Source organism: Schistocerca piceifrons, chromosome 1 (assembly GCF_021461385.2).
Source record: "Schistocerca piceifrons isolate TAMUIC-IGC-003096 chromosome 1, iqSchPice1.1, whole genome shotgun sequence".
In the NCBI taxonomy this organism is placed as follows: Eukaryota; Metazoa; Arthropoda; class Insecta; order Orthoptera; family Acrididae; genus Schistocerca; species Schistocerca piceifrons.
Window position 1 is genome coordinate 838891007 of NC_060138.1, and position 8608 is coordinate 838899614.

The 8608-nt window shown below is 44.5% G+C and overlaps 1 non-coding gene across 1 annotated transcript; it reads left to right on the forward strand.

Moving 5' to 3' along the window:
- The first annotated feature begins 523 nt into the window (after positions 1–523).
- Trnat-ugu lies at positions 524–598 on the forward strand. Its single transcript has one exon. It is a non-coding gene; the product is annotated as a tRNA-Thr (tRNA).
- Positions 599–8608: the final 8010 nt, after the last annotated feature.

Below are 8608 nucleotides of genomic sequence, written 5' to 3' on the forward strand. Positions count from 1 at the left end.
TGGCAGCATGGCAGACAGGCACTGGAGGAGTTTATGGACCACCTAAACGGCATACATGAGAATATCACCTTCACGATGGAAGTAGAAGAGGATGGCTGTATTCCATTTCTGGACATACTGATCCGGAAGAAAGCGGATGCCACGCTGGGCCATTCAGTATATGGAAAACATGTTCCCAATGAAGTACATCAACGCCTGTTTGCAGCTAGGGTGTCCATTTAATTATCATTTCATTTCTAGCAAAGCTGCATGGTCATCCAGGGTAACTGTTCTTTCGGGAACAGATACTACCGTCATATATAGTTAAAAATATGGCTTGCCGGCCATTGACCTTCTTGTGCGAACGCACACGCTATGCCCGAACTCGTACGGGACTTGGTAGATTAATCTGCCACGAGTAATGAGTATGATGGGCAAACATCTATTAGGCGCACTACGAATGTAGTGGTGTGGACATGTTGGGAATGTGGATCTCACGGGGAGCGTGCAACGGATAAGTCCCTGCAGACGCACTATCCTCTGTGCCCGCGGTGGCTCAGATGGATAAAGCGTCTGCCATGTAAGCAGGAGATCCCGGGTTCGAGTCCCGGTCGGGACACACATTTTCAACATGTTCCCAATGAAGTACATCAACGCCTGTTTGCAGCTAGGGTGTCCATTTAATTATCATTTCATTTATAGCAAAGCTGCATGGTCATCCACGGTAACGGTTCTTTCGGGAACAGATACTACCGTCATATATTATATAGAAAGAGACACACACACAGACCTGTACCTCCATGCAACCAGCTGCCACCATCCGGCGCAACGCCAGTGAGTACTGACCACCTTGGTACATAGGGCGCACGTCATTTGTGACAAAGAAAGCCTCTCAGACGAATTACACCACCTAAGAAAGGTATTTCTGAAAATCGGGTACAGTGAAACACAGATTGGCAGGGCCTTCAAGAGGAGACAGGCTGACAAATTTCAGGAAGAGGAAGAGGAAGTTAACAAGAGACTCGCCTTTCTTCCATATTTGGGGCCCACATCAGCCAAAATCGGGAGGCTATTAAGAAAATCAAACATAAATACCGTCTTCCGACCACCGCCGAAGACGAAAGAGCTGCTGGGCTCAGCTAAAGACACACTCAAACTAAACATACCTGGTATATACAGCATTGCCTGCGAATGTGGTGTGCAGTACATTGGTCAAACGCAGCGCTGCATCTCTAAAAGGTGCGAGGAACACATCAGGCATGTTTGACTTGGACGGATAGAGAAATCTGCTATAGCTGAACATAGCATCAAAGAAAACCACACCTTTGATTTCGAAAACACCAGGGTGCTGTGCCGAGCCGGGAGCTATTGGGATAGCGTCTTTAAAGAATCAATAGAAATACGAGTCCACGAGAATCTTGTGAATAGGGGTGAAGGCTATCAACTGAGCGCGGCCTGGAATCCAGAATTAGCCGCAATACGCCAGGAACGCAACAAGAACCGCCCAGCTCACGAGACGCGATCAGAATGCTCTGACGGAGACACGAACGGCGCACCCGCTTCCCCCTCCACCCCGCCCTCAGGCTCCTCTAGACCCAGCCTCTAGCGGCCAGGTGGTGGGGGGCACACCGCAGGTATAAAGGGACCGGCAGCCGCAAAATCTCGGCACTTCGCCAGAAGATGATGAGTATGTCACTCGTTGAAACGTTGCAGTTTGAAGACACCGCCACCCGGCTGGAAGCCTGAGAACTCTTCGCCACTTAAAAGGCGTTCAAAATGGTGAATAACACAGTTACTGAATCACAATAATACTCTTTTGAAGGCCTTAAACAAGGTGCAAGAAGGTAAGACTCCAGAATATTGACACTTAAAAAATTTTAATTAAAAAAATTAAATAAACCAGCAAAATAATTAAAAGTGAGCTCAAGATAAATATCTGCAAGCGAGCTCATACCATGACATTAGGGAGGCCCAGGTGCACACACCAACTAATAAGTGTTCGGATACTTTTGATCATTGTATATCCATACGTGGTGTATATGTGATTTCAAATAAACATAGATAGATCTCAGGCCTTTCATGGAGCTTAAGAAGCGGACATAGAAGAGACAGCCGACCAGGTGTCATGGGCAGGACAGAAGGCGGCGTGGGCGTGCCGTGCACGTGCCTGCGCGCTGCCAGCAGCCAGCAGGCGGCGTGAATGGGCGGCAGGCGGGTCAAGGCCGCCTCAGTGAGAGCGCGCCTGCCGCCTCGCCTCGCGGCCAGCGCCCCGGCGCCGTCCAAACTGGCCACGGCTGCAGCGACGGAAGTCGCCCTGCAGTGGCAGCCAGGTACGCTTTACGTCTATAGAGTCACAGGCAGCTCGCCACACATGTGGCAATACTTCCAGCAAAGATCGCGAGTTCCTGTTCGTGTGTGGATCGGACGGCAGTCGCCTCAGTGGATTCCCGCCATTACTACACAGTTCAGTCACAATGTAGACACCGCCTACGTTCGAGGTCAGAGTGCATTAACCATTCACAGGCGGCAGTTGGCAGCACTAGCAGTAGAGGGTTGGTTTGGGATATAATGGGACCAAACTACAGGATCATCAGTCCCTTTTTCCTGACACAAACAAAGTTCAAGGTAAAAAAAAAATAAAATCCAAATTTAATTTGTGGAGGTAGAAGGTGTAAAAGGAACGGGGAACCACACCGTAAGAAAGAATCAAAAAGGGGGGGGGGATTGTACACCACAGGGTAAAGTAGAGGCAGGTATTAAAATCATACAGCAGGTGGCCTGGGCTGGCTGCCACAAGAATAAAAGAGGTTGAGCCATCCACTCTGAGACACACGAAAATGTCCAGCAAAAGGACAAGGCGAGATGAACACGCATAGGGAAAAGATGAACAACAAGGCAAACAAAATGCACAGAAATGATGACAGAGACTGAAATCGGACGGAGGGTGGACGCCTCGGAGAGAAGGCCAGACGACCATCCTTAGATGGTACGATAAAAAAAACCTCACGAATAAAACTTAAAACTACATCTGCTGTTGAGGTATGTCTCCTAACACCGTAGGCAGGGTGCCGGGAACGTTAAAAAGTCCGCCGCAGAACGGCTAAAATTGGGCAGTCCAACAAGATGGGGCGACAGTCGTAGGGGAGCCACAGCGACAGCAAGAGGCTCACAAAGCGTGTGGGAGGGGGGGAGGGGAGACAGTCCAGTTGTAATGCGGAGACAGAGCGATTTATCTGACGTCCAAAACGGCATAATCACAGGCTTTTCCGTAATTGGTGGAAGCACCACCGAAACGGCCAAGTTTGTGAACTGTTTGAGTGCCGCCTTGATTAAAGTATACAGCGCGTCGCAAAATATTGCTATCCAAAACCGTCGCCGAGGCAACTGTTATGCACCACAGGTCGTAGATGAAAGCGGTGAAAGATTGCTGCGAAGATGCGTACGGGCGAATACACGTGCAACTGTGGAGCAACTGACCGCCCAGACATACCAAAGGTCTACCAACGACGACGGATCAGCATGCTCCTCGTTCATGCCCCAATAATGAATGCAGTTCATCGGCGACGATGAATCACGTTTCATGGTCTGTCGGGCAAATGGCCTTTGGCGTGTACGGCGTGAAACGTCTGAAAGCAAGCACCCTGAAACAATCATCGGAAGTGTCAAGGACGGAGGAGGGAGCGTTGTGGTCTGGGGAATGTTTCTGTGGCATTGCTTGGGTGATCTCGTCATTATGAAAGGCAGAATGGATCAACAAAAGTATGCATCTATCCTTGGGGACAATGTCCACCATTACGTGCAGTTCGTTTTTCCTCAGCACGATGTGCTCTATCAGCAGAACGATGCAACGTATGACAGAGCATGTTGTGTTCGTGCGTGGTTCGAAGAACGCCAGGTCGAGTTTACCGTACTCTCCTAACGAGGATCTATGGAATCACCTCGATCGGGCTGTTCGTGGCATGGATCCTGAACCGAGAGACCCATCGCAGCTGAGCACGACACTGGAATCGGCATGGTTCCACGTCCCTGTCGATACCTTCCAGAACTTCACTGATTCTCTTCCTGCACGTCTCGTAGCTGTCCTTGTTGCAAAAGGTGGTTATTCAGGCTTTTGACATGTGATCACATTAAAGTGAGTGGACCAAGTACGCCTGCAGGTGGCAGTTCTTCGTTTCTGGTTAGCAATTCAACGCTCAGATCTACGGTGGTGATTTCTGATACGGACGCTGTTAACAAATATTAGATTTGTCTCATGGAGAAGATATTATTGTCTGCATAGCCAACTTCTGCAAGAGCTGTTATGTCAATTATTTTTGCCGTCTTAAGCATATTGCGATTGAAGTGGTTTTTTTTTTTACCACATACAAATATATTTTTATTTTGCTATTTATAGATTAAAAACATTTTTTTTTAAGTTTGAAGTAAAATTTACTTATGGCATTTTCTGTTGTTTACATGTTCTGAAGTCCATTACGTTTTCTTTCCTACATCTACATATATACTCCGCTAGCCACCAAGCGGCGTATGGTGGAGGGCACAATTCGCGCCAGTCATATTCCCCCCCCCCTCCTCCTCCTCCTCCTCCTCAGTACGAGCTCTAATTTCCCTTATCTTTGAATGGTGAACATTGCGCGATTTGAAAGTTGGTGGTAATAATATATTCTTTACATCCTCGGTGAAGATCGGATTTCGGAATTTAGTGAACAGCCCCTTCCGTTTAGCGCGTCGTCTATATGCAAGTGTGTCCCACTTCAAACTTTCTATGAGATCTGTAACGCTCTCGCGATGGCTAAATCTACCAGTCACGAATCTTGCCGCTCTTGTTTGGACCTTCTCAATCTCTTGAATCAGACCCAACTGGTAAGGTTCACATACAGACGAACAATATCCTAAGACTGGAGGAACTAACGTACTGTAAGCAATTTCCTTTGTTGAAGGACTGCATCGCTTCAGGATTCTACTAATAAACCGCAAACTAGAGTTCGCCTTGCCCGTATAATTGCGTATAATTACGAATAGTGAAATTGAAACCAGGCTATCGACTTCAAACTCCGCTAGCAACAAACGAAAAAGCAGTAGACTTCAAAACACGTAAACAAGAGAAAAAATCACTGTAGCTAAATCATATGTCAAATTTATAAAGGTCGACTCTTGTAAGTCGGTAATTGCCATAATATACAAGCATCATATCTATGATATTTCCATAATGATTACTAAAGATGTTTTGTAAATAAAAGTGAAACGCGTCAGGTGAAAACACTCCTAAACTGGAGTAAGCCTAAGACAGGAAAAGGGTATTGCCAATGCTGTTAGGAACAATACAATCAAGCGAACAAATTGCTACACATATAGACCTATCGATTCTTTTCTTCTGCGGTTTAGACTTTTTATTGCTTATGATGTTATAGAATACCAGAGGGAAAAACCTAATAGCTAAACTCATAACTTTCAGCATACAGGGACAAATATTTTGGTTTTCCTTTAAATAAAGTAATACAGTAATGAAGACCATAGTACATTTGAACGACACAAACCGCATATTCTTCATTTAATTTCTTTAATTAACGACCATTTGTTTATTTCAGAATGTCGCTTTACTTCAGGGAAACGATTCGTCAACGCCGTAACAGGTGCGGGTGTAGGCAGATGTCTTGTTAGCCTTACTGTCACACTGTAAAGACATCGCGTCCGTGTTCTGCGGACCCACGACAACTCTCCAGTAGAAACTGTTCAGCAGTGTCTGCGGATTTGACTAGGCCGCGATACTACTGGAATGTATCCTACACTACGGTGTTTTTAATCCTGGAATGCACCATCTTCACTGCAGTGGACAGCTTTTAATGGTCTCTTCTTTGCCACAGAATTTTACGTAATAATTTAAAGTTGCTACCGTACAAGATACAGGTTGTACAGCAGTTACATGAAAATGATTATGAAGAGCGAATCACTGTCACTCGAAATTAACTAAAATTAGGGGCAATCAAAGCATCCTAAATTTGCTATGGATGAGTGACGCCGGCCGGGGTGGCCGAGCGGTTCTAGGCGCTACAGTCTGGAATCGCGCGACCGCTACGGTCGCAGGTTCGATTCCTGCCTCGGGCATGGATGTGTGTGATGTCCTTAAGTTTAAGTAGTTCTAAGTTCTAGGGGACTGATGACCTCAGTAGTTAAGTCCCATAGTGCTCAGAACCATTTGAACCATTTTTGATGAGTGACGAGGCACATTTTCATCTTGGTTACGTCAACAAACAAAACTAACTGGTGCGAGGATATTTGTCAGCAACATCTCTTACAAAGCCAGAAAATCAATGCGATGCGCTATCTCTTCAATGGGCATAATCCTCCATCTCTTTTTTGAAGATTGACATGGCCGAGCAACCAGTCACATCTCATCTCAGAAGTATGCATGCTGCCATGGTTAATACTTTCCTCGCATCTGAACTTTCACAATTTCCTGCAAATGAGTATTGGTTTCACTGTGCTCAAATTTCAATGGAAAGAGTTCGCAGTGTGTTCGGTTACCACATCATTTCACCGAACGGGGACATTTTGTGACCTCCCAGATCTTCCCCTTAATCGGTCCGTGATTACGGCCTTCGGGGGCTCCTGAAAAACTGGGTGTACGCTAGACGTCTGCACACAATTGCGGAACTGTATGACACAATTCGTGCACAAATCAGAAACATCCCCATACCGATGCTTTAACATGTCATGAATGATTTATCTCGCAGATTGAGTGTCAACGTAGATTTTTTCAAAACATATGCAAAGGTTTAGTTGTTATGACTGATTCAACCTGTTTCGCTATATCCAAATCAGTCATCTTTTTTGCCACGGCGTGTATTTATATCAAAGTGTTTTCTAGCATTTTTAGGAACTGTCTGCTTTGAAGAGACGTTTTGCATATCTATATCCTGTCTACAGTTTAAAGAGATAACTCTTTTCTAGTCTGGTTGGTCCTCTCCTCATCACAGGTGATTTAGACTGTTGCCATTCTCCATATGGTGAATTGTGTGAGCAAGACGCAAAATGGAAATGAAACCTCCTCTATTGCCTTCCACAGCTATTGTGTTCTTACGCACATAAAGCATCGTGTTTTCCATTGACTCGTTTGTACGTCCTCGTGCACTCGAGTGCCATATTGCCGAATTTCTGTTTTACCTCTAATTCTCGCCGTGCCTTTATCAGTAATTCTCGGCAGATAAGTAACAAACATCGTGCAGTTCTGTTGTGTTCTCGTGTGAGACAGACGTCATACATTTTGTCGCCTTGCAAGCGTCGTGAGACCTTACATCGTATTCAGAGCGGTAAGTCAGTTCCTTATTTTGAAGCCGAAAACTAACAGGACGTGAGCAGTTCCATATTACAGCCAGTAAAGAGAATAGCAGAATGTCGCATTTTTAGCAGTTGTACGCTAAACGAATTTCAAGAGAATATTGAGAAACTTGAAGCTCTGTATCACAGAAGGTCGAAAGGATAAAAATCCAAGACTTCGCTGAGAAGGGTCAGGGTGCAGTCAAATGAGAAATGAAGTGGAAGGCTTTCCTGATTTAAATTTAAAAAAGTTCACCAAAAACAGTGGTGACAGAAAATAATCGTACAGTAGGAAAAATAGTTCTTCCAGGAAATAAAAAGTATACTGGAGGAAATATTACACGGATGAGAAGTGGTGTGGTGCAAGTAACTGCATGAAGTTTGGATACCAGAAATACAAAATCCCGTATGCATCGCAAAATGGATGTGATTACAGTAGAGGAAGTGTTCAAGAGTGGAACGGCCTGAAAACAGAAATTCAAACATCTACCTGTTCTGAACAGAGCATAACTGCCAACACGGAAAACGAAAATTGGTTCGTGAAAATTGCTGGCTTATGACTTATTAAGTTACCATTCTGAGACGAATATTACACGCTAAGAAGATTGGTTCTTACGAAGTTACCCAATAGTTCTGCGATAAATGTACGTTACCTTCTGTTCAAAGATTTTCTTACGAGTAATTTACTGGTTTTCTGGAACACGCATGCCCAGATTCCGGATCACAAGAACTATTTTTTGAGAGTTTATTGCGTTCAGTGGTGCAATAAATTTTTGTGGATGCTAGTGGCAGACGCCGAATTCAAGCTCTTTAGTCTTTTATGGATCTATATCAATAACAAAGACTAAGACTAAAGATAAATGAGACTGCTTTGTCGCTCCGTTCCGTAAAGTATATTCTAAGTATCTGCAGGATTTCCGAGTCAAGAGCACGACATTAAAAACATATTCGCCGTCTGCTAAATGTTTTGACATGGCAACAAAGCCACTGCTGATTCAAGCGCATGACAAACAGTGAAATTTCAGAAAGGAGCGAAAGTAGTTAAGATACGTTTTTTTTTAAAAAAATTGCTAGTCTGTTCTGAAAATTTATACCAGTTAATCGCTGAAAACAGATTTTTCATTTAGTGCTACAAATTCAAAATACATTTAATATTTCATTTATTAAGAGCTTATTTTCATATCGAGAGTCATTAGAAATTTCCCATTCTTCCCCTTTTGTAAAGCTGGATTCTTCTGGCACAGAACGCGAATTTGCTCTACTGGAGGAACACGAAAACAAAGTTGTCAAACTTGTCTGCTAGGATAGGCGCTTA